This window comes from Nelumbo lutea, chromosome 1, assembly GCF_056320005.1.
Source record: "Nelumbo lutea isolate HS-2025 chromosome 1, American lotus-T2T, whole genome shotgun sequence".
In the NCBI taxonomy this organism is placed as follows: domain Eukaryota; kingdom Viridiplantae; phylum Streptophyta; class Magnoliopsida; order Proteales; family Nelumbonaceae; genus Nelumbo; species Nelumbo lutea.
This window is the reverse complement of record NC_142684.1, coordinates 91,299,798-91,327,740: the sequence shown is the minus strand read 5'-3', so window position 1 is coordinate 91,327,740 and position 27,943 is coordinate 91,299,798. Positions and strand designations below refer to the sequence as shown.

Genomic DNA, 27,943 nt, shown 5'->3' with positions numbered 1-27,943 from the left:
CAGCCCCACAGAAGATAGTTTTCCACAACGTCCCACAACACATCCTTACATTGTATTGGGAACATCTCCCTATGATGCCTCATCATTTCTGGTACTTATCATCACGAGATGTTTCTAATAAGTGGCGAGCTTGTAGGGGACTAATTTAAACTCGTTTTTTTATTGTTTGGTTTTTATGGCGCCTAATGGCATTGAGGTGTCAAAACGGTCCGGATTTCCTACAAACTTCCCTCTACTCCCATCTCTACTGACCCATTAAAATTATTCCAGCTGTTACTAAGTCCTATCTAGTGTAATTATCTAGTGTAATGATAGACTAATGCCTTAATTAATCCCTCCGTTAGATACTATTTTAAAGAAATACCTATTTTCCAGATTTCCTGCAAACTTCCCTCTATTAACCCAAAACTATTATATTTTTATTTTTAGAAATATTTAATTAATGCATAAAAACAGATATTTCTTTAAAATAGTATTTAACGGAGGGATTAATTAAGGCATTAGTCAATCATTACACTAGATAGGACTTAGTAACAGCTGAAAAAATTTTAATGGGTTAGTAGAGGGGAGTAGAAGGAAGTTTGTAGAAAATCCAGACTGGGTGTCAAAAACCGTTTAAAACAGATTTTGTCCCAAATTTTTATACAAAACTATGAAAAACATTTACTAAATAAAAAATAAACACCATAAATATCAAACCATTCCAGCAAATACGACACAAACACTCGCCTTGACAACAAATTTCACATAAAAAGACAATACACTTCACTGACCAAAAATTCAAGTGTTCAGCAAGCACCGACCATCAAAACCATTCCAACATAAAGGACGACACACTAGAATACACACCTTGACAATTCAAAGCAACGCCCTACACGCTCAAACCATAATCTTGACGTTACTACTGACTTGATGATCAAGTATTCAACAAGCACCAATGGATCGACCAACATGTCACAGAAACTGTTCCAACAACAACACTAGAACACACATCTTCACAATAACCATTATTTCTTCTTATTTAAGCCATCAGAAGATATGAATTCAGCACCACTGAAACACACGGTATAACAGAACCAAAGGAGGGCAGGGAGACTGCTGGTTGCTGATGACTTGATGGACATCATTGATTTTGTCTACATTTTCGGCCGCCATCTCCAATCCTTTTTCCATCGTGTTTGGATTAATTTTGACAAGAAGACGTCCTTGCCTTCACACCATCAGGAAGGAAAGGGAAATGAATTGAGAGTAGTGGAGATGCATGCGTTGCAACATGGAAAGCCTGTAATTCTGTAGGTCCTATGCCAGAAGGGGTGCCAAACTGATCCCTGAAGTATATTTCTTCATTGGGATATTTTTGGGGATGAATAAACTGAAGAACCGTGACACTTGACGATTATCAAAAAACTCTTTAACCTAAAACTAGGGATGCAAATGGATTGGATCGGATCTTATTTGATCGGATTTTATAGGCCTTGATTCGAATTCGAATCCTATTGGTAAGTTGGATCTTCGGATCTGATTCAATCCGATTTGTTTACTTTAAAAAATTTATAAATGATGGAGGCCCATCCCAAGGCCCATCTCACCCTTAGGGGCGGCAGCTCCTAGGATAAGGATAAGAGTCCAAGATAAGTCAAGAAAGGGTAATTCAAGATCCATCAAGACTTAATCCAAGAATCCAAGAACTATCAAGAATTTCATAAATCAAGAAGCATCCAGAATTCCAAGACTTCCAAGATTCATGCATGGAGGAGATCGGACAGTGGAAGATCAAGCCGAAGACTGTTCGATCTTATCAAGACCAAGATCAATATCAAGAAAGTCCAAGATTCATGCAGATTAGGATCTATCACAACTCTCTTTCCTAATTACTTTACAATTTCCACATGTACTATAAATATGGTTATTTTTCAGTTAATAGACACTTCAGAATTTCTTCAGATTTCTTCTTCAAATTCTGCCACCTTTTCTCTCTCCTAGAGAAATCGTGCAGTTTCGCTAGAAACTAGGTTCGCCTGGTGCTTGCATAGCCAGCTCCGGTTTTTTATTGCTTCCACGCTGCGTCAGGTGGTATTAGAGCAGGGATTTCACCCAGACAGATGGCCAACCCAGACGGTATCAGTCGCCACCCACCCTGTGACGGAGATAAGGGGTTACAAGTTGTTTGGAGATCAGAGTTTCGCTAGAAACTAGGTTTGCCCGGTGCTTGCATAGCTAGCTCTAGTTTTCTACTGCTTCCACACTGTGTCAGGTGGTATCAGAGCAGGGACTTCGCCTAGACAAATGGCCAACACAGACGGCAGCAATCGCAACCCACCCCGTGACGGAGATCAGGGGTTACAAGCTATTTGGAGAGCAATTGAAGAACAACGCACAGCCACACGTAACATCGAACAACAATTGGCAGAGATTGCTGGACAACTGCAAACCTTGTTATGGGAGGATGTTCCACGAAACCGGGAGAATCCGTATCCAGTCGAAGGAGATGATCACAACGGACCTGTATCCTAGCATCCAGTCCTTGACGATGACAGTAGAAATTGGCGCAATCAAGGTAATTTCAATCCCCGTAGGAACAATGATGAATTTAAACTCAAAGTAGATATTCCTACTTTTAGTGGGGATCTTGGCATAGAAGAACTTCTAGATTGAATCATAGAAGTCGACTGTTTCTTCGAGTACATGGAGATACCAGAAGAATGGAGGGTAAAATTGGTAGCTTTTTGGTTAAAGGGAGGCGCATTTGTTTGGTGGGAACGGATGAGAGAGACCCGTATCAGAGAAGGAAGGGGTCCTGTTCGAACCTGAAGGTGCATGAAACAGTTAATCAGAGGTAGATTTTTACCCCCAGACTATGAACAGTACATGTTTGAATCATACCAGCGGTGTGCGCAGGGTTCCCGTAGTGCTAATGAATATACTTCTGAATTTTTAAGATTAGCTGAAAGGAACCAATTATCCGAAAGTGATAACCAGTAGGTAGCCCATTATCTGAGCGGGTTGAGACCGTCTATCAGAGACAAAATTGGTGTACAGATGGTTCTTAGTGTGTAGGAAGCAAGAAACTTGGCCTTGAAAGCAGAACTGATGTTCCAAGAGAAGACACGTAGTGATAATTACCGCCGGTACAGCGGGAGCGACAACAGACCGGCAACTGTCAACAGAAGCAAATCAGTCCCAAGAGCACAACCTTCTCACCCGGCAAATACAGCTAACGCCAGTAAAGCCATTACAGGAGGACATATTCGAGGTAACCCTTCCAACCCTCTTAAACCCAATAATCCCTATGCAAAGCCTACTCCATTTAAATGTTTTAAATGCAATGAGATTGGGCATAGATCCAGTGATTGTCCCAGGAGGAAAGCAATTAATATGATAGAGAGGGAGGAGGAAGAAGATGTTGAGGAGGAAGTATACTATGGACCTGATGGGAAGGATGAAGAGGGTCCATACGAACATGAAGAGTATACTTGTGTGGTAAGAAAATTAATGTTGTCCAAGAAAAATAAAGATACTTCTCAAAGGCATAGGTTATTCCGTATTAGATGTAACTGTCAAGGGTAAATATTTGATTTAATTATTGATAGTGGCAGTCAAGAAAATATTATTTGCAGGGATATAATACAAAAATTACAACTGCTTCTTGAAAAACATCCCAACAATACACAATTGGGTGGATCAAGGAAGGAGGCGACGTACGGGTGGAAGAACACTGCAATGTACCTTTTTCTATTGATAAGTACCACGATGAAGTATACTGTGATATTGTAGATATGGATGCTTGCCATATTTTGTTAGGGAGGCCTTGGCAGTTTGATACAAATGCAAGGCACATGGGTAGGAAGAATACCTATCAACTTGAAAAATAGGGTATACGTTATACTTTGTTACCTATGGCTGAAAAGAATATTACAAAGGCCCCAAAGGCACATGAGAAAAATTTCCTTACCATTACCCATCACCATGCTGAATTTGTTAAAGAATGTAAGGATACTCGTGAAATACATTTGTTAGTGGTAAATTGAGAAAATGTTAATGATGAAAATAAAATTCTAGTAGAAGTGCAGAGACTACTTGATGAATTCCATGATGTAGTTCCAGAGGAATTACCAAATGAACTCCCTCCCAACATGAAACAAAAACACGATGGAACCTTAGAAACCAATGTAACCCTAGATGACCTAGCCAACATGAAACAAAAACACGATGAAACCTTAACCCAATTCTACAACCATTGGAGAACTTTAGCTAGCCAACTACCAGGCCACCAACCCGAACATTTTCTGGTTTCCACCTTCATTCGAGCCCTTGTACCAAAGTTCCGCTTCCAACTATCCATACTTTGCCTCACCACTTTCGACAAAGTCATCCAACATGGCATTGCGTTCTCATGCCCAGAACCAGCGAAGAAAACGGTTGGGCGCTAGCAGCACGATGAAAAACGTGAGCAGCAAGAAAGCCGGATGCAACAAGCGAGAAAACGTGTGCACTAATGCGCACTCCGACTTTCGAGCCTACTTGCTTGAGCGCTAGCACGGCACGGTAGCACAGCCGCTTGTTAGTGTCGCGCTAGCGCTCAATCTGTTGCTTGTTGCTAGCGTGCCAATCGAGTGGCGCCGCTGCAAGCTCCGACAGCAAGTTCAGACGCTCTAGCTCTTCTAACTGTAGAGTTTGCCTATCAAAACTATGTGAATTGGACCGTTGGGAAGTCACCATTCGAAGTGGTGTATGGTAAGAGACCGAGGGGAGTTGTCAATTTGAGGCGAGCGAAGCTTCGTAGACAAAGCTCGTTCTGTGCGTAAGCACTCCACTCGTTCGTAAGCCCCTTTAGAGATAGGGGCGAGCAGTCTTTAGAAGTCATCGAGCGGCGCAGCGAGCTTCGCTTTAAGAAGTGAAGCGAGCCTAGAGTAGCAGCCTATTACGTTTTTCAGGCTCCGCACGCTAGTGCGCGCAATAGTTTTTCATCATGCTTAACGCGCAACGGCTTGAGCGATGGTGCCAGTCTACCTAACCTCCCACATTACAGGATGAGTCCTAAAGAAAATGAAATCTTACGGGAAAAAGTAGAAGAATTATTGAAAAATGGACACATTCAAATCATTATGAATCCTTGTGCAGTACCAGCTTTGCTAACACCTAAGAAGGATGGCATTTGGAGAATGTGTGTCGACAGCAGGGCCATTAACAAAACTACTATTGGGTACAAATTCCCCATTCCTAGGCTGGACGACATGCTAGATCAGCTTAATGGAGCTGTAGTCTTCTCAAAAATAGATCTCAGGAATGGATATCACCAGATCAAGATCCGTCCCGGAGATGAATGGAAGACAACCTTCAAGACTAGAGATGGCTTGTTCGAGTGGTTAGTTATGCCCTTTGGACTAACCAATGCACCCAACACATTCATGAAACTGATGAACCAGGTACTACGTCCCTTCACTGATAAATTTGTGGTAGTCTATTTTGATGATATTTTGATTTACACCAAATCTATCACTAAGCATGTGGGACATATTAGGGAGGTCCTAAAAGCATTGAGGGAAAATAAATTATATGCTAATTTGAAGAAATGCACTTTTATGAGTGATAATTTATTATTCCTGGGATTTATTGTGAGCAATGATAGTATTAAAGTAGATGAAGAAAAGGTGAAAGCCATTAGGGAGTGGCTGACCCCATCAAATGTCACAGATGTGAGATGCTTCCATGGGTTGGCAACTTTCTACAGGTAATTTATTAAACATTTTAGTAGTATTGTGGCTCCCATCATTGAATGTTTGAAAAAGGAAAAATTTCAATGGGGAGAAGAACAAGAGCAAAGTTTTGCTCTCATAAAAGAAAAATTATGTACTGCTCCTGTCCTTGCCTTACCAAATTTTGATAAATTATTTGAAGTTGAATGCGATGCCAGTGGAGTTAGCATAGGGGCTGTATTGTCCCAAGAAAAAAGACCCGTTGCTTTCTTCAGTGAAAAATTATGTAAATCCAGGAAAAAGTGGTCCACCTATGACAATGAGTTTTATGTTGTGATTAGAGCCCTGAAGACATGGGAACACTATCTAATTGCAAAAGAATTTGTTCTCTACACTAACCACCAGGCCCTAAAATATCTCTGTGGGCAAAAACAATTAAGAAGTGATTTGCATGTTAGATAGTCTGCCTTCCTAGACAAATTCTCATATAAAATTGTATATAAGACAGGACGACAAAATAAAGTTGCTGATGCTCTTAGCAGGCGTGTAGCCCTCATCAAGACCCTCAGTATTGAGATTATGGATTTTGAGTGCTTAAATGACCGAACTTTAAATGTTAGGCCCAGGCCGAGCCTTGATGTGGGCTTGATGCGAGCCCAAGCAAGGGCCAAGCTGAAATGATCACCCAAAACAAATTAATGTTTGGGTGGTCCATGAGTTGCTGCACTATCGCCTTTATATCCAATTTGTGTTTGGGTCGTTAGTCTGATCGATGCTCATACAACTTAATATTATAATATTATATATGCCCAGCCCATTAAAGTTCAAACAAGCACATGGCCATATATAGTAGCATAAAAGTTTTAACAATAACAACAACAACAATAAGCCTCATTTCTATATATTACTAGTAATTGATGCCACGGGATGTTGAAGCTAGGATGATGTCAACCAAAACACTCTTACTTGTTTCCGCCTGACCAATATTGTTTTGGAACAGCAATACATTTAGGAGGAGGAGGAGCATCATTTTTCACATCGTCTATAAGTCATGAACCAAGTCGTAACCGTCTTTAATGTCTCGAACGTTTTTTGACAATTCTCCAACACCCTTCTTAAAACTCTTTCCGATGTTTCCACGAACCCAGGGCAAGCCCACATAGTCGTCGTTCTTATCAATCAACCTTTGAGGCAAGTCTTACTCAAGTCCGAGGTATCTGGAAGATTGACGAAGTAGACTATAGAGCTCAACAAATACAATATTCAGTACGAGCCCCGAACAACAATTAAGAACTAAGCCTTTGTCGACTTTGTAGCAGAATGCATTTTCAGCACCATAGTCCCCAGATTGATAGAAACCGAGCACGAGAAGGAAGCTTCAACCAGTGCGACACCAGTCCCGGTTAAAACGAAGTTGACTTGGGACGAGGAGCCTTGGATCCTTCATGTAGACGGTTCATCAAATCAGCAAGGAAGCGGAGCCGGAGTCATTCTGTACGGGCCAAGCGGGTTGAAGTTGGAATACACATTTCGGTTCGAGTTCGCAGCATCTAACAATGAAGCGGAACACAAAGCACTGATAGCCAGGCTCATGCTGGCGAACGAAGTACAAGTGAAGCACCTCGTCATCTGCAGCAACTCCCAGCTCGTGGTCAACCAGGCAACCGCTGACTACGAAGCTCATGACCCCACCATGGCTACTTATCTAGCCAAGGTCAGGGAAGTTCTACGCGGCTTCCAGTCATCATCACCAAGCAGATTCCAAGGTCCGAGTTGACGCACTCGAGCTCGTCAAGAAATGTGATAAATGCTAGAGGCACGCCAACATCCATCACCAACCTGCTACCGACCTGAAGTACCTCACCAGCCCATGGCCCTTCGCATAGTGGGGAATCGACATCCTTGGACAATTCCCTCCAGCGACAGGATAGAGGAGATTTCTGGTAGTAGTAGTGGATTACTTCACAAAGTGGGTAGAGGTGGAACCCTTAGTAACAATCACAGCACGAAATGTACAAAACTTCTTCTTGAGGAGTATAGTGTGCCGCTTCAGACTACCTCAAGTACTTATCTCTGACAACGGAAAGCAATTTGAAGACATCAAGTTTCAAAACTGGTATGCTGAGATGAGGATATAACAGAATTTCACTTCGGTGGCACACCCTCAAGCAAATGGGCAAGCAGAAGTCACGAACAGAACTATACTCCGTGGACTAAAAGCCCGCTTAGCCCGAGCTAAAGGACTATGGGTGGATGAGCTGCCCAGTGTACTATGAACCTATCAAACTACAATCAAGACCACCACAGGTGAAACTCCCTTTAACCTCACCTACGGCACGAAAGCAGTAATTCCAGCCGAAATTGAAGTACCTACATTACGCCTAGAGGCATACGACAGAGAAGCAGACGATGACGAGCTCCATACCAACCTCGACCTGGTAGAAGAAGTACAAGACCTCGCGTATATTCGGACTGCAGCTTACCAGCAAAGGGTAGCTCGGTACTATAATGCCCGGGTAAAAAAAGAGACTTTCGTGTTGGAGACCTGGTCCTTCGGAAAGTTATAGTACCTGAGCCCGGTGTGGATAAGCTTGGACCAAACTGGGAAGGTCCCTATCGAGTGAAGTGGGCACCCGGGGAAGGTACATACGAGCTCAAAACGTTAGAGGAAAAACATGTACCTCAGGCTTGGAACATCAACAATTTAAGATGATACTACCTGTAATCGTCAAACTAGGGGAGCAGACTGAGAGTCACTCCTAGAAAACCAAGGAGAGTGGACCTTAAATCGCTCCCAGAGCCTAAGGGCTAAAACACTATAAGACCTAGTCGCCTCTTCGGTATGGGAAAAATCCAGGAGTGGACTTTGAGTCATTCCCAAAAGCCTAAAGACTAAAATACTACAAGACCCAGTCGCCTTTTCGGCATGGGCGAACTCCAAAGGAGAGTGGACTATGAGTCGCTCCCATCGCCCAAGGAACAAAATGCCAAGCTAACAAAAGACCTCGGCACCACATAAGACCCAGTCGCCTCTTCGGCATGGGCGAACTAGTCCCAGTCGCCTCCTTGGCATGGGCATCTAAGGCATAGACAACTCGGGTAGAAACCCTACGATGTCTATACCACCTTGACAACAATCACATTCTAGGTCCGTCAGGGAACCAACATTTAAATAACCCGTACGCGAACAGATCGGGTACATACCCTACGATGTCGCTCATCGAGGTCGCCCCTACTAATAGCCCCAAAAGATAGCTCGGGGTGACAAACACGAAAAAATTCCACTTTGGTTACCCTTACTCGTTACCAAGCTCGGTAACTCGATAGTTTGGGGTAACCCCAGAGTTTGGAGTAACAAATAATTTGTACTTTTGGTTATCTTTACTTGTTGTCCAGCTCCGTAGCTCGACAATTCGGGTAACCTGTACATATGTTGCCTAGATCGGAAGTTATCCATAAATATCTTTTGCACAAAAACAGTATATTTCATTGATGAAAAAGTTCAAGTACATGAGTTTTGCTACAACCCGAGCTTAGTGGCTTCGGGGTGTACATCTAGGATTCAAGAAGAAAAAGAAATAGAAGCAACTATCACGCGGAGGGGTCCACCACTTCGACCTCGTCATCGCTCTCCACCCCTGACGAGTCGGGCTCCTCGTCCGTTGCCCTGGCCACTCCGGGGGCTATGCCCGACATCATAATGGCACCAAGGTTGAGATCGGGGAACTTCTACCAGACTAGGTACCTATACAGCTTGAACCTGGAACGATAGGAGCTCGAGCCATATTCAACCTGTAGAGCGCGAAACTCTGGGGACTCCTTGAAGCGCTCAACGGCCTAGTTCCTTTCCTCTATCCGCGCCTCTTGGATAGCGGTCTCGAAGATTTGGGTACGCTCATGGACCAAGGCCTTGAGGTTTTTGACCTCTCGCTGAAGCCATGCCTTCTCCTCAGTCAGCGCGGAGATCTGCCCTTCCTAGACCAAGATCAGCTGCTTCTGGCCCTCAACTCCTTTTTTGGCTTGAAGTATTCCGCCCCAAACTAGGTCCAACACGCGGTGAAGCTTTCGCACCTCCACCTTGGCGTCCCGAGCTTCCTTTGAACGGGTCGCAGATTGGCAAGCCAGCGTGTGAATAGCAGAGTTGGCCTAGCAAAAGAATACCGAGGTCAGTAAAAAAAATATTGAAGGTAGGATACTTACCACCATACAGTAGCTAGTGGCCAGTCCCAAGAGCCGAGCTGAAGACATGTCAGCCCATTACGCGACCTCATCATAGAAGACAACGTCTCGGCTCTTGCGCACCGCAAGCATGCGATCCATTATACTTTCTTGCGTGCTTGCGGGAGCACTCTCCGATTCGACGTCTGCCGCCCCGGGTGTAGACAAGCCTCCCCGCTCCTGGGATGGGCTTCCCACTCGCGGCCCTCGCCCACAACCGCTTCGGGGGACGTAGGTCGGGCCTCCTCCCTGGGGGGCTTAGTGGAGATCGGCTCCATAGCCAGAACCTCGGTTGGGCCAGAGGGTGATGACCGAGCTTCCTAGTGAGGTCTCTTCGCGGCCCTTCGCTTCTTCCCCTTTTGGAAACTCTTCAAGAGACTCTGCATCGACCTCTGGCATGGTGACTGCAAAAAAGTAGAAGGTTAACCACGAACTAATCAGAACCTAAGTAAAAAACCCGAAGCAACCTACCAGGACTCAAGTCGGCCTACACGAGCTTATCTTCGGCAAGGTAGTCCGCACAAATAAAACCAAGCTCCGCCCAAGACTGGAGCGTCTTCCTTGTCTTCAGGTCTAGTCTAACACCAGAATCCTGAATGGCCGCCTTCCAATGGGTTAGAAAAGGCCACCCTGTGGGATTGCGGACCACGAAATAATTCCGTTTCCAGGTCGGGATCCTATTAGGTAGTTTGCGCAAAAGCTTATAGCCCAGGCGAGGAGACAGGTAGTAGGTCCGCCTATGCTTGAGAAGAGCATAAGAAGAGTTCTTCTTGATAGACAAAATGGAAGAAAAAATCTCAGGGTTGAGGGGTAGACAATACTCATAAAAAAGCGAAATGGTCCCTACTACATTGCGAATGGAGTTCGGGTGCAACTGGTCTATGATGATGTTAAAAGACTTTAGGACATCTATAATCAAGGGGTACAAAGGTAGACGAAGACCAGTCACGAGCTGGTCTTCAAAAATCACGATCTCATTGTGATCGTGTTCCCAAGGAAAGTTACCTACGGGGAGACTATAGGAGAGCTCTATCGAGAGGTTATACTGGTGTACTAAGGCCTGGAGCCTGTCCAAGGTCATTACTGAAGGGCCAAAGTTGTCCGGTACCCGACCTTGATGAGAGGTGGATGCCAGGTTACCCAAGGCCTCTCGAGCCTCACGGGGTGACTGCCCCTCGAGAGGGCCACGGACTGCCCCTCTGGTCCGAGGTACCACCCTTGGCCTCATCTAAGAGACTATCAAAACTAAAGGAAGACATTGACAAACTGAACTGAACTAAAAAGAAAAGCTAAGACTCACCAAAGAATGACAACCAAACTAGAAGAAAGTGGTGAACTAGAAAACTCGAGCTAAAAAAGCTAAGCACGACCTCAGATCGAAGGCTATTAAGCTTATGGCGAAGAATATGAGCCCCGGGTCCCCCCTATTTATAGCCACTATACCAAAGAAGCAACAGTCAAGATCAAAGCAATTTGATGGCTCCTAAAAAACCGACTGCACGACCCTCGAGATCGAAGACAGTTTCGAACGTTTTTTAGCATCCACGGAATTTATAGATCGTGTGACGTCCATGCGTAAACCGCACGCAATCTGACAGAGCAGCCTGGACTTCGAGCCAAATCCATTTGTCACATCGTGAACTCCCCGCACTAGGTCAAGACCCCTAGCTCGGGGAGTGGGGGGCAATTGATGAAGGGGGATTTGGCTTGACCTCATAACAGGGAGACACGTGGACGTGACTTGGCATAAGTGACAACTCAACATGATCAGATCGACATGTGGACATGACTCAACACAGGTGACAACTCAACATAAATCAACTGGCTACAAAGCGACCTCGGGTACCCTGGTACCCCTAATTAAAGTTACTTCGGACTAAGATCATCCTAGTACCAGCTCGCGACCAGGACAACGGTACCAAGTCCGCTACAGGTCAAGCTTGGACAACTGGGCCCACCTTGAATAGAGTCCACCTCAAGACAGGCCCACCTTAGCACAAGATCACCTCGGTACTAAGGCACTTCGACATTTAGAGCAAGTCGGGTCTGAAGAGCACGGGTTCAGACAGCTCGCCACCAAGTAGACTAGCACTTGGTGTACTTTTCTTTATTAAAATATTAGTTTTATAATTTGTCTCCATTATTTTGTGTTAATCAAATAATTGGTAATGAAAATCATGTGGATGTGGTGACAGAAGATGGTAATGTTGATATAATTTGTTTTTTTAATGAGTCCTTATTTGTTAATGTTTCAAATATATCTTAACATGTTGATGTCCTTTTGGAGGAACTTTCCTTCTCAGTCTCTAATTTTATTAATAGGCTCTTTCATAATTTGTCAGCGGGCAATTTGTGTGTGAACTCAACTTAATTAGGTATAGATGGTGCATATTAGAACTCCTAAACTGACCGATTCAATCATACCAAAGCTTGAAATGTGTGGTGCATATTTATTAGGCGTTTTCTTCCAAGGAATTGGAATGAGGATCCTAGAGTTGCATCTTCCCCATTTCCATTGTATGTGATCTATTTCCTTTTCCCTCAATTCTTGCAAATGCTTATTTTCACTTATTCCTATTAGTTATTAAATTATTTCTAGGTATTTTGTGTATGATTTCGTGCACTAAGGTGCGTCTGCTTGTGATCTCATGTGCCTATGCAGAAGGAAAAAAGTTATTTTTTTTTTCTTTTTTTTTAAAGATAGGCAGGACAACAAGGTTTAAACATTGGTTTCAATGTAAATGGTGAAAGCTTTGTTTTCTTCCCATCTCCCTCCTCTCCACTTAACTAGTAATAATAAAAATAAGCCACTCAACTGATGGAAAAAGCAAAGGGCTATTTTGATGTGTGCCATGACTGGGCTGAGGAATACTAGAGGCACACACATCCTTATTTACGCGGACACGGTTTTTCCTTTCAATGGATCGATCCGGGCTACATTTCAGGACGGTTTAGAAGATACATGTCGTTGATTATTATTTACGGTCTTCGTGAAAGAAAATCAGTGTAGAGTAAGAAAAGTAGGACTTACCTCATTTTTTTCTAGTACTAGTAAAAGAATTTCTCCCTTTTTCTTCTTTTCTGTCCCTTTCTCTTATCTTTTCTTTGCAATCAAACAAAATATAACACTCTCAAATGTAAGACTTGGCTTTCCCCTATATATCTTTGATGGATTGTAAGTTCATCAGACAGATTTGAACTGACAAGGGCACCCTTATTCTCTTTTCTGGAAGAAGTAACAAGGGTTAACTCCTCTAGTGGTACTGGATCCTTAGTTGTTCTCTATGCTTAGGTGGCCCATGAGTTCATGCACCACCTTTATGATATTAGGCCCATCAGATCCCAAACGTAAAACTATAGCTTTAGTATGGGAATACGAGTCAAATACATTAACATGAAAGGACAAACCTACGATGCTGGAGACGTATGATACCGAAGAGATGTTCCTGCTGTATGGAGGAATATGACATGGGCAGTCTGAGCGGTCGATCCTACAAGAGACATTTTTTGGGAGGGGGTAAATTTGGCCCATTAATGGAGGATAGCAAGAAGAACATTTGCACCCATTTTGTTCTCCAATCCATTTTTGCATGAGTTTTGCCATATGGATGATTAGTTCTTTGATCGTTCAGCCTTGTTCATGCACTAAGGCTATGTTTGGTTTGAAGGAAAATGTAGGAAAAGGTAGAAAAACTTATAACCAATCAGGTGGATTTTCATTAAAATTCACCTGATTGGGTGACATTATTGGATAAATCTCTCCTCCGTTAGCAATCCATCAAGATCCATTTGCAGACGAGGTATGAGTGGGTAAAATTTTTCTAAAAGCCTGACATTGCCCCTTTACGGTATATTATCATTTCTCTTCATATTACTGATTAAAAGTAACTATTATTTATCATACACTCACACTTACTTTTCTTCATATATAATATTAAAGATATGTCTAATTTTTCTACAAAACGTTTATAAAATAAGGCTCAGTTTAGAAAGAGTACAAATACATACAAAATAATAAAAAATGCAAGGTTCGCACTCTATATATTTGCATTTATACGTATTCCTTCCAAATTGAGCCTAAGGAGTACAAATAGAATTATGTACAATACAAATATATACAGAATAATACAAAATGTAAGATTTTGCACTCTATATATTTGTATTTGTACAACTTCCAAACTGAGCTTAAGGCTGTGTTTGGTTGCAATGCAAATAAATTTGCACTCATGCAAAATTATCACAGTGCAAATTATTTGAATGTAAATTCTGGCCTATTTTTGTTACAAATTTTAACTTACTTTGTTTGATTAAATACAAATAAAGTAAATTAAGACATAAAGCATAATAAATTAAAATCCAGAATAAAATTAAACATTAAACATGAATTTGCATTTTTTTTTCATTTGCACTCCCATGCCTTTAAAATATAGTAAATAAAATTGCACAACAACCAAACACAGCCTAAGGGACAAATTTGACACCAATAATCTATGCATCTAATGGATTACTTCTAGTCCCAGGCCAAGGTGGGTAGAGGTCTATGTAGGTATAAGTTGAAGTCAAGTTGGCAGATAATGGTCAAGGGTAGAGGTCTATCATCTCGCCATAAAGTTCGCCATTAAACATGGCATGGGAGTGGTCAGGGGGAACCGACAAGTTGAAAGATAATGCTATGTTGCAACACTAAAAGGCAAGAACCAATAAGCCTTACCATTGGAAGGGATTGACTTCATGGATGAACTAGTAAGTCAGGGCCGGCCGACCGATGACCTCATCTCGGTTTCCCTAGACGAGGCTGAACCCGAGAATATGGTACATGCGTTGGCAGAATTCCTGGTCGAATGCACTTTCAACCGCATCCTCGCCATGCCCTTAGAGTGGATGAGAGGCATCGGCCTACCTGGACTCTGTTCATGAGTGGAAGACCAGTACCTCACACCTAGAACTATGAGAACCTCTGGATGTATTATCAGTGATGTAAATATGGTTAGTGGAAATTGTGTGAATAAAGTGTACAAGTTACTCTCACCTCTGCTTGATGTACTTTAGTGTAAACGTTCTTGTTTTGTTCAATTGCCAGGACCCCTCGATCGAATAACCGGTTGTAACAGACAACCTTCATTAAGGTTATACGCTTGGACTAGACGTCAACCCAAGGCACGCAACTCTTCAAGAGTAAACGTTCTTGTGGGCTTTGTGGCTTTCTGCCTGAATCTACAGACCACCTTTGTCTCCACTGTTCGATTTCCTTTCGGGTGTGGGAGCACTTCATGAAAGCTATCAGAATCAGTTGGGTCATAACAAGCACTGTCAACGATCTGCTATGTTGCTGGAAGGCCAGAGGCCTCAAGAAGAAAGGAAAGTTGGTGTGGAGAACTATTCCAGCAGCTGTCCTTTGGTCCATTTGGTCTAAAAGAAGCAACAGATTTTTTTGCAACAAATTTAAAAGTCCAAAAGAGTTGGTGCAGGGGGGCTGTGAGTAAGCTGATTTCCTGGGTTTCTGTAAACTCTGAATTCAAACACCTGAACTTGCCTCAGCTGCTTAGATCCCAGTCCCTGTGGAGTCTGTAATCTGAGTTGTCCTGGGCCAGTCTTCTGGCTAGGACCTTGTTGTATCCTCTTTTCTATTTTAAATAAAATTACCTTACCTTTCAAAAAAATAAATAAATAGAACTTATTCCTAAGCTAATCAACCAAAAATAAATTTTCAATTGTCACAAGTTCTTATTGCCATTCCCATTTTCCCTAAAGCTGGTTCAAATTCATCTGGTTCATAACATGGTTGCCACAAAATCAAAGATCTAGTTGGAGATGGTAGATGATGAAGTAGAACAACATGATTTCATGCTACTACAGGATCAATCTGTAAATTAATATAAAATGATACCAAGGCACCTATAAAAACTAATGGAATTATTTATTCTATTTTTCATCCTTGAAACTGAGTTATATGAGAATTTGATTCTTGAAATGGTGCTTTATATATAAACAAAGCCAACTTTTACTTCGTGAAATCAATCCCTGCTTGGGGACTCTTCCGAAGGGCATTCACCACGGGTGTATATTCATCTGGTTCAAGCCCATAATTTGCTAGTATGTCTGCAACCTCTGTGGCTCAAGCCAAAAATTTACTAATCCTTGCCTAGTAAATTGTTGAGATTAATCAATTTCCACTGCAAGTATGTATCTATTCTACTGTATCACTGATTGAACGAAGCATATGAGGTCTATAGAAAGGGATCATTGAGTGATTGCTGCTTCCTATTGTTTCACTTGTAATACTCAAAGTAGTCTCTGTTCTCTAAATGTTTCCTGTCTCTACTTATTTTAGGCCCATGATTAGAGAGAAATCCCATTCTATGATGTACATGTCTGGCGTGCGTGTTTTACTATAATTATGGTTCATTGTTCTTGCAAGAAAGAACCAGGTTTGAGTGCATTTTCCAATGATCCCTAGAAGGCTGTAGATTCTTTGCTATCTCTTTTGGAGCAAGTAGAAGATGTCGTTCCTAAAGAGGTGTATCACAACATGCCAGTCAGAGTTGGGGTGTGTACTAATGGTATGGCAAAACAGGTCTGAGGGCATTGGGAGGTGATGCTTCAGATAGAATTTTGCAAGTGGTAAATCTCATGTTGTTCCCTCTTTTATTTTACATGCCAGTCAGAGTTGGGGTGTGTACTAATGGTATGGCAAAACAGGTCTGAGGGCATTGGGAGGTGATGCTTCAGATAGAATTTTGCAAGTGGTAAATCTCATGTTGTTCCCTCTTTTATTTTATAATGACTTAGTAAATAAATCACATTGAAAATAATAGGGCAGTCATCTTCTTGTAGGGGAAAAAAAAAGAATTTCAAAAATTTTACTTTTTTATTATCAACAAAAAAAGATTGCATTCATTCAAAGATGAAAGCATATACAACTAGTGGTTGTGGTTACAATCAAGGAAAACAAAGTGAGGCATAGCCTCACCTATCTCACCCCAAAACTAGTTTTAACTTTCACATTTGTGCCCAAAACAATTGCTGCCTGTTAACCCCTTGTTTTGACAAACCATCAGCCAAGCAATTGGCCAATCTTTCTACCCATTGAATTTCAAGTTCATGTCCCTTGATGATATGCTAATTGTTTTTTACTATTTTAATGAAATATTAGACGAAAGAATTGAAGATATTCTAAAATTTCAGATCTTATGTTTTCAATTCATGAATGAAATTCAAAATATTGTTGATACATTAGCAATATATTAGAGAGATGAGGGAAAAGAAGATTCTTGGAATATTTCATATCACCCCAAGCACAATAGGGAGATTTCAGAGGGATTGTGCAAAATCTAGCTGATATTCCAAACTATGAGCACATCCACCAACCTGCTGCTAGCTAACTACATCCCCTTGTTACCACTTTCCTAAAAGTAGAATTAAACTGCTTGCTTTTCTATTTTTGTTTGCAACCCTTTTCTGTATTTATTATTGTTCTTTATAATATATTTCATTGATAAATATCCAATAAATAAATATAATAAAATAAAGGTTAAAGGGAAATTTCAACATTTAATCATTATTTGGCACTTATTGTATAACCCTTGATGCATTGTAATTCTTTACACGCTAGAGCTTTTACTCCACCATTCCTAAGCTTCAAGGTTTTATTGGAGATCGATTTGGACCTATTTTCAGTTTTAAAAGCATCTTAGACCACAGACAACATTCAAATATACTATGTACACCATAAAAATTTATCCATACAGAAACACCATTAATAAAGGAAAACTGCATAAGTTATATGAGAAGTAATCAAAATGAACAAACGTTTTCTCCATACACAAACACCATTAAGAAATTTCTCATTGTTCACTATCGCTGATTATGGAAACCATTAAAAGAAGGGTTAGAACGTTACCTTCTATTCTCTTGCTCAAACGAACAGATGTCGGTGCTAGCTTGGATATTGCCCAAAAATTTCAAATTTCCCCCTTCTCAAGCACAAAGGGATCTTTTCCTCTTCTCAAATGAAGAATAAATAAAGTCTGCTACCTTGAACCGCACAACACTTCTAACCCTAGATTTTTTCCCAACTTTTGCACAAACAATGATTCTCCCCTTTAATTTTTCTTGCTCGTGAAGAGAACCTTCACGCATTTCTTCCAAATTCCTCTACAATTTGTCTTCTTCCTTTGCAATTTGTCTTCTTCCAAATTTGTCTGGTTCTCTGCTAGAAAGCGAACCTTCCGTCTTGTCGAACAGAAGAACATTTGTGCAGGAGAAAGAATTTTTTCGTCCCCGTGTTTCTCCACATCGGTCCATTATAATATTAGACCGATTTAATTCCGGTTCGTTAAGAAAATCCACCGAAGCTATGTTATAGACCGTCGCATCAGTTTTTAAAATGAATGGAAGCCCGCCGCCTCAGATATCCCTATAGCGGTGATCAGAAAGGCGCTAGCTCTAAACCGCCGGATCCGACCATTTTCCGTGTAGTGTGTAGCGGAAGAGTTACCCTTAACATATACTATTTTGTGTAATAAAATATGTTCCACTTGGAATATTTATAAAACAATATTTAGTAAAAACTGAAGAGGATGCATGGTTTTCATTGAGAATGGAATTACAGAGGAACATCACATTGGTTGCGATTATTTGGTGGTTGAGTCACCCCGTTGAAGATATACAAACAAACTTTGGTATCTCCATCAATTCATGCATCCTCTTGTATGTACATTCACACTGTGCTTACACACCTTTTAGACATATACCATTCCAACAAGCCGCACTGATCACCATCATGTCACATAAGCAAAAACAAAACTCCTGCTGCTGTATCTGACACTCCACCCCCAGTGAAATGGATGACAGGATGGGCTTCCCACATAGCGTGCCCCACAGCCCATGCCCCCAAGAATTGGGAACATCTTCTGGGCTTGGGTCACGCTCTATGGGGAACTCTCAGGGACTCACGAAATGCAAAAAGCCCCAATATTTTAAAAAATATACAAAATAGCTCACATCAATATCAGATTGGGGTGAATTCTGGTTTACTAATACTTTTGTTTGAGATAGTCGGAATCTGAGGTAAGGCGCGCGAGCAAACCAACCTCATCATAAGCTGATTAAGAAGTTATTGATAGGATTGGCTGCTGGATGGTTGATGTAGAAGAGCTTTGAAAATTAGGAATATCTGTGTGGGGTTTCCTACTCAACCAATGTAATTTGTGTAAGGGTAGGGTGTGGGGAGCATTATTGAATGGGCCCTTGGGTCTTGGGGTGAAATTCTATAGGAGTCTTAGAGGATTTCACAGTCCTTCACTATGGGTCTGTTTGTTCGCTCTGCAGTCTGATATTTGAAAATGTAATAATTATATTAAGAGATGTATTGGTATTGACGAACTTTTTCTTTTCTTTGAGCTTTGAATGTATAGAATGTTGTTTTAAATTCTAAATATTATCAAATATCTATTTTGACCCCATATATGAGAGTTTTTATTTGTTTCTTTTGGGAGTATTACTATAAAACAAAAAAAAAATGTATGATTGCACTTTAAGAAATAAGAGATAAGACAAAATGAACAACTATTTTTTTCTTAAAGTTAAAAAAATCCTCTTAAGAAATAAGATTTAAGAGGAAACAAATAGGCCCTAAGTGCCCGTTCAGGAGCTAGGCTTTTTGATTTATGTAATGGCATATGGCGTTATATTTGCTAAGAATCCCAAGATGTCATGAAGCCATGTTTCGTAGAAATCTGGAAAATCAGAAATCTTATATACATGTATATGTATATGTATATGTATATACGAAAGGGGTGGTCTCCCCTTTTGCCACATGTTACTTTGTGTGTATAGTTGATTATTTTAGTGTTTTTGGTGTTTAATCGGCCAATTTTTAAGAATATCAATAAATTAATCAAAAATAATTATTAAAATCAGCCTTAGATATAAATTTTTAGATAAATTATAATTATTTATCAAAAATTATAGAATCGTTTTGGGCACTGGTTTTTGGGTTGATGGCTCAACCCTCTACTTTGAAAGAGATAACTTAATTACACATTCATGCAGCACTCTAGTGAACATTTTATTTATGATGGAACCATAGTAAGTAGTACAACACACCTTAACAATACTAAATACCAACTTCACGATCCTGTGGTACAACAAAATTTCCAACAACAACGTAACAACATTTATTTCTATTATTGCTACCACTGCGTTGTTGCTGTTGAACTTGAAACTTACTTCCTCAACAACACGGAGGAGGATGATGTCCGATGAAGTGTGGAGGGTGACTAAAAAAATGAGGTAGCGGATGTTTAATAACACGAGTAGGAGGTCGAAGCAAACCAGGAGGAATACGCGGAAGTCCGAAAAGACGACGTCCTTGGCTTCACACAGGCAGAAAAAGAACAAAAACAATGTAAGTTTCAAATTAAAAATGTTTGTATATCCATACTGCAATTTCATTTCCTGTGTCATTATTATTTTTTTATAGGATGCAAGATCTCTTTACTCTTTAGGTCACCTTGCCCTCAAGGAAGCGTAGTAGGAAAACAAAATGTAAATGAATAAGAGAAAACGCATAAGATAATTTTTCTTATTCAATGTATCCATGACCCTACAAATCGATACCAGTATGTCTCAATTTATAGTAATATGATACTCTTTTCAGCTCCAACTAATTTATATTATAAAGATAAGATGGAATAACTTAGGCTATGTTTGGTTCAATTCTCATTCTTTCTCATTTTTATTCAAGATGAAATTCTAAAACGGATAAGAATAGGTAAAAATAGGCAAAATGAATAAATATTGCTATGAATCAAACACATTTTTATTGTTTGTCGTCAATTTTTAAATACCACAAGAGTTCTAAAAGAGGGTGTCAAATATGGAGGGATGGAGAATTGGAAACAAGGGTTGTGAAAAGGAAAAAAAAAAACAAGAGAAATTGTTAGAACAATAAGGAATGTCCAAAGCATAAAAATGGAACTAATTTCTTTGAGAACTTACTATATGTTAGTTCCGGCATCCTCGCCAGGAACAGCCTCAGAGGGAATGAGTGTGAAAGCAAAGTAGAAGGCCAAGGCCAAAGCCAAGACAAAGAAAGTCTTTGGAGCCATTGTTACTTGAGGGGGAATGGGGAGATCAAGAGTGAATTAAACCAGAGAAAAAGGGAAGAAAGAAGGATGATTTCTTGTGCTTGATAAGGAAGGTATGGCACTTATTTATAGCCGCATGCAATTGACCAAGCAATTGTCATAAAGATTGAATTGCGTCACTGCCTCGTGCAAAATTGTTTCACTGTTCAACACAGCACAGCACAACGAATTCTTAATTGTTGTGGGGATCGGAAAGAGGAACCTACCTTCCTCCTTACAATTCATTCGTACAAATTTAAAAGATGAGTTAAAGAGGAACCTTCCTTTCACCAAGAACACCACCGGTTTTGAAAGGTATTAAAGAGGCGACTTTTATGAGATAAAAGCAAAGTTCAAAGTATGGGACAGAAAATTAAAGCAAGACATTCATGATATGATTAATTGGAGACCATCTAATAAGTTCTCTGAACTTGATAACATAGGATAGGGGAGGTGTGAAGAAACTCAGAAAGAGAAAAATCTATTATTTACATGGTGAGTCCTAAAAGCCTTTGGATTGGGTTTTTTATTTGAATTAAAAAATTAAATTAAATTTATTTTTTAATTAAAGGATCCAAAATTCTGATTTGAAGATATTTTTCGAGCTTAAATTTGGATAGTTTATGCATAATTACCATCTTATGCCCATTAATTATGATCCCTCTCTTGAAGCGAGACCCGGTAAACAGTCCGGTCTGATCGTTGAATGTATATTTATTTGAATCCTCCATGCATTAAATAATAGGCCCAATCATCAAAGATCACCAACCAACCGCCATTGAGTAGGGTTCACGAACCATTCCACTTTACAATTGCCAATTTGGTGTAATATAACCCAAATCTGAATGAACCATGCAGTGATACTGCAATAGATACATACTGATATCTTTAACAATGTTATTAAGAGAGTGTTTGGTTTCGTTTATGTTTATTCATTAAACATTTTGTACTTGTGTGATTGTAAAGCCGAGAAATATATTTAATGAGGGCATTTATGACATATAGGTGCCATTAGACACTATATCAGCAAAATGCCAATAAATATCTAACCCTTTCAAGAAGTTCTAAAATGAAGCTTCTCCATCTTCCTGAAAAGGAAGGAGCACACAGAAATCGAAGTTTGCAAACTTCGATACACACAAATGCAATTAATGAGGTATTTGCTGACGAGACACATATACGGCACTGTCAAAAAATGTTTACTCAATAAACGTAAACAGAACCGAACGTATACCAAGTCTTTAAAGAATAATATGAAACATGAACCAATGAAAAATAGATCTCATATGACATTTTTTATATCATTGATTGAAATTTTGATATGCCATGCCATAAAAAAATTGGAAATGCATTATAATTGAACTCATGACTTGAATATCATTTAAAAGCGTATACATATATATGGATTATACAGTCTCATTATACAGTCCCTATGAGACTGTATACACACCCACCAACAATTTTTCTATGTATGTATGGATTATGGAGTCCGAATCTCTCTAATTAGTAATAAAACAATATAGTGTGTGTGTGATCTTACCGTGTCCGAGCCAGTCCCAGATCATCGTTTGCAAGTAAAAATTCTTTGCACACGCATCCAATCACACATTATAACATCTATGCATGTATCTCAATGTGTGGTCGGAATTCCATGCATATAAAGTGTGTACAGAATTTTTGCTTGGAGAAGGTCCGGCGTCTTGTAATTTTGTAATTTTCTTGCCTGTTCCATAAATGCCCTCAACCTAGTCACCAATAAAATGATTTAAAACAAATTTTCATGACAGATATTGGGATATTTATTAGGGTTTTGATACGGATAACTAACTTTGTACTAAGGCTTGAAGTTTCTTCATTTTTTCAAGCTGACGTATTCTGATTACATCACTGAAATACTCACAAGGACATTTATGTCTTTGAAAAGTGTGTGGATCCACTACCCCCATTCTACGGGTGCAAGACATTACAACCTAAGGTTTAGAATCAACGCCATCTATAACAAAAATTTAGGTAGAATGACGATTCAGCCTAGGGTTAGAATTTGTAGACTCAAAGTTAGTTGGGTGCATACAGTATGAATTTTTAACATTTTAAATGTTTATATCTCTACAGTGAAAATCAAAATTCTGCATTGGGCCTTTTCCACATTATTAACTATATAATTGATTCAGAACAACAAGAATCACTCCCGACCCAATTATTAATTAAGACAAATTCGTAGAACCAGGACAGACAATAAATTCGGTTGGTTTGATCCTGTCGGATAGATCCAACACATTGATAGTCTTACCTTCTTGTACAGTGTAGCATTAGTCCATTAATGGATTGACCCAACCCATATCAATTTCAATTATGTAGGAATAATTAAAAATAAGGATTTTGACTTTAAAAAGAATGGATTGGCGAAGCAAAATTGATGTAGTTGATCCCCTTATTAACTCACAATAAACATTCTCTCCTCTTTCTCATTAATCCCTTTAATTATCTCTCCTGATTATTTATGCAATTAACTCTTTCTTTCAATAACCCATGCTACTAATTCTCTCTCCTCTCCATTATTCTACTAATCCATTAACTTTAGATATATTTACATTGAATTATAATTATTAATAAAAATTAATTATACTGAAATGGAGCTGTTTACTGGTATATTATTAGGCTAAAAAGATAGTTAATTAATCAATTAATTTGCATTTCATAATAACAATTATTTACTTCTCTCAATAAATAAAACCAATGTTTTAAAAACTGACTTGGAGGCTAAATAATTTTTGCCTCCAGGTCACATTTCAACAATTCATTTGCATACGTATAATATTATATAGTATAACTATATTTTGTTGTGTTCATGTATTATTTTAGGTATAATTTGTATTGTTATTTTAGTTTTTCATTTTTATAAATAAAAGAGCTGAAAATTAAAATTTGAGGCCAAAATTTGAGTTTGTTTGGTATAGTGGCAAAGATTGCAACAAATTACCCAAAATAAAGAAAAGAATATGACCCCAATCGGACAACCAAGCACAAAGTTAAGTCTTCTAGAAGTTTTTCAATACATTGTATATTGTAACTTATGATTCAATGACTAGGTCAAAAGGGTCAATAGTTCAACCGTGCAAGTTGAATGAGTTTTGACCAAATCAACTTTTTTTTTTTTGACAAAATAGTTGGTTTCTGGAAACCTAGAAGTAGAAATAAGCCAGAGTCATGTTTGAATGGTTCAATTGTTTGAATCAACTACAAGTTGGAAACGTTTAATAAAACATCATAAAAATTATAATCCATTTATATTCCATTTAAAAATAATTAAAATTAATTAACCATAGCAAAGATAATTTAGTAAACTACTTGAATAAAATAAAAATAGTTATTAAGTGTTAATTATTGATATAAATATTTTTATTAATATAATGAAAATAAACTAATTAATAAAAAGTACTAAGACAATTTTAAAACTGGTATCTATTTAAAATTAATATAAAACTAATACAAAATTATCTAACAATTATTTGTTTTATAATTAGTTTTTACTAATTTGAAACCAACTTAAATTCCATTAGAAATAAAATTTTAATACAATTAATTAAATTTAGTAAGAATTACCAAAAAGAAAAATTACAAAAAAAAAATGTTTTATAGTTCAATTAGTTTAAAATCAATTTAATTCCCATTTTAAAATAGGGAAAATTGTAAAAAGCTCCTTGGGTTTTCTAGTAATACTATGAACCTACCTTGTGTTTTGACCTTAACAAAAACCTCCCCTATTGTCTAAGTAGTTTACTAAATTACTTCATCCGAGAAGAGTAGAGAGATTTACTCATTTACACTTTGAAAGTTGTCAGGCAAAATAAATTAATAGAGGGTAAAGTTAAAACTTTAAATTGTGTACAATAGTGTCTTAATAATGGTAAGGGTATTTTGGTAACTTTAGTGCCTTTATTATTGAAAAGCCAACGGAAAGAAGGTGGTTGTACTTTAGTTTCAAAACTATAATAATGAAGGTTTTTGTTAAGGTGAAAACACAAGGGTGGTTTGTAGAATTATTATGATGAGGTTTTTTTTATAATTTTACCTAAAATTAATATGAAAATAATAAAAAATCAATAAATTTTAAAAAATAATAAAACATTTAACATTAAGATACAAAAAATATTACAAATTTGTCTAGAGCATAGGAATTGGCCACTCTCAATAAAGTGGAACTTGGATTATGATCAAGTAAACTAGACATAACCCAAAAGTAATGCTTGAATTGGACTTAGGTGGAAACTGCTTAATTAGAAATACCCTATTAACTCCTTCCTCTATTTTTTTTAATTTGAACCGTAAAGAACAATTAGCAATTGACTAATTTAATCCAAAGAACAAACCACAACGACTACCACCAATTCTAAACAATAAACTAACATACTTCAAAATCCATTGCAAAACAACCGACTTCAACGTTCTATACAACACTACTTTCGACACAACCATGTAATCGGCCTATGGACCATTGTTCTGAAAACCGGACTAGGCAGTCAGACCGTTGACCTGGGAACGGTCAGGTAATCGGTTCCATTTCACCCTAAAACCGCTTTTTGGCCAAAACCGTTGATTTGGTCAATGACCCTCTGACCCAGGCGATCGAACTGTCGACCTAGACAACAGTTTTTTGTTGTTCTTTATTTTATTTATTTATTTTTATTTTTAAGCCAGAATGGGTCATTCATTCGAACCAAACGGTTGAACCATTTGACCTAGGAACCGGTCCCCAAAACGATTCCTTGTCTGGTCTAGTTTTTAAAACCTTGCTATGGACTATTGCACAGTAGTGGCACACTTGTTGATGGCAGTTTACGTATTGTGTATAATAACATTCTGGACCAAACTGCTCATCCAAATCAATTGTTTTATCTATTGTACTAGCGGGGACTTGTGCAATGCATGAGATTTGTCAAGGGAAGGTAAAATGATAGAAAATGATAACTATTATAAAATAATTATTATTTATTTTAGTGATTTTTATAAAAATATTTTATTAATTTAGTAAATTAGAAATTTTGATTAATTATTAATAAAAATAATAAATTATTGCCAATTACTTAATAAAATAATTATTTTTCCATATTATCTATTGGTCTTCTATTTACTTTATTAATGTAAAATGTAATATTTTTTGTAAATATTTCTTAAATATTTAAAATACTTAAATATTAGTAAATATATGAAATTAGGTTGTAGTCATAATGAAATTAATCTAAGCCCAAGATTGACGTTAAAGACTTTAGTTGTAATTTGGTTGATCCTCAATTTGGTCCAAATTACACCCTTAAGAGCAATGTGACATTCGTAATTAGACTGAATTGAATTAAGTACAACCCATGCATGCATTATTTTTGGGTTTTTAACTATTTTTAGATGAAAATTATTAATATTCAAGCCAAAGGAGCTATGGGGATGGGCTACCACCATTGTGTAGCCTAATGAACAAAAATAACTAAATAAATAAAAGATCTTAGGCCAAATTTTATAGTGTATTAACAGTTTTTAATGTTTTTTGGCCTAGCTTGGCATACACCCCAAGTGTAATAATATTTGTTTGGGATTGGGATAGGGATTGGCTTGCCTAAACTATGATTTTTACAAATTAATTTTTCATTTAATTTTAATTTTATCTATCTATCTATCTACCTATCTATCTATCTATCTATCTATCTATCTATCTATCTATCTATCTATCTATATATATAACTTTCAGGTGAAGCTTAGGGGTTGCTTAGATTGGAACATGCTTGCTAGGGCTATTAATGGACTTTGAAAGTACATCAATACTCAATTCGACTCTGAATCTAATTATCCTGGATTTGGATGTTAGAACTTGCATTCAATTAATATATAATCAAATCGATCAAATGCATATTTAACCCCATCCGGTCCAACTAAAATCCAAGTCCAATAAAAAATTATTATTTTATGTATGCATGTATTATGTACACATATAGATATTGTGTATAATTATATAAAGTTTACAATTGATAAATTTAATATTTATATTTTTACATTATATATATATATATATATATATATATTAAAAATAATTAGTTTTTTAAAACTTGTTTATTTTTTTGGTCATTTTAAACACAATAATATGGTTACAGATTAAATCCAGATTCGAGCCAAAATATGACAAAATAATAATCAGATGCAAATGCGGATCTATAGATTTCATAATCGAATGAGGATGCAGATGCATTTGGATCCAATATGAATCTGATTCGTTTATGGAATTACTACTAGCATCTTATGTGTGGACTTGGTACATATCTATGATAGGCCTAGCTCAAAAAAAAAAATAGTTGTTTAAACGTAGAAATTTGTAGGTCTATAAGAATGGCAATGGGGCAAGTTCAAGGTAGGGACCATACTCTCTATCCTCGACCTCAACTTTGAAACAAATCCCTATCCCTGACCTCAACCCCCATCAAGGATGAGAATGACCCTCCACCCCAATCCCCCTAATGGGGACTGGTTCCCGGTCAAGGACCTAATCCCAGAAATTTTTAATTTAAAAGTATTTTTAAAGATATATTTACTTAAATAAGATGTTTTTTAAAAAATCTTTAAATATATTTTGATGTATCATATAAATAATATTAATATATATACATAATTAGCATCAGGGTAGGGTAGGGAATTCACTCCCTATCCCCACCCTTGTCCCCAATTTGGTATCACTATCAATCCTATGTCCTCGCCCCCATCCTTGTCAAGGCAACCTCGACCCCATTAGATTGGGGAAGCTAGGTATTTGATAGAAATGAGAAAAACTATCTTCCCTATAGGTCAGTCAAGTCGACCTAAGTTATAAATGATCATCCCTAACTGGAAGGAGTCTTATGACATTTCAAATTATGCCAT

At 38.3% G+C, this 27,943-nt stretch overlaps 2 long non-coding RNA genes across 2 annotated transcripts; both read right to left on the bottom strand.

The window, feature by feature from the left end:
- Positions 1-730: 730 nt before the first annotated feature.
- LOC148876100 (uncharacterized) lies at positions 731-18,211 on the bottom strand. Its single transcript, XR_016105538.1, has 2 exons — positions 17,815-18,211; positions 731-1,210 (listed from the first exon to the last, which is right to left on the bottom strand). It is a non-coding gene; the product is annotated as an uncharacterized LOC148876100 (long non-coding RNA).
- A 1,740-nt stretch (positions 18,212-19,951) lies between these two features.
- On the bottom strand, positions 19,952-21,182 carry LOC148876099 (uncharacterized). Its single transcript, XR_016105537.1, has 2 exons — positions 20,916-21,182; positions 19,952-20,290 (listed from the first exon to the last, which is right to left on the bottom strand). It is a non-coding gene; the product is annotated as an uncharacterized LOC148876099 (long non-coding RNA).
- Positions 21,183-27,943: the final 6,761 nt, after the last annotated feature.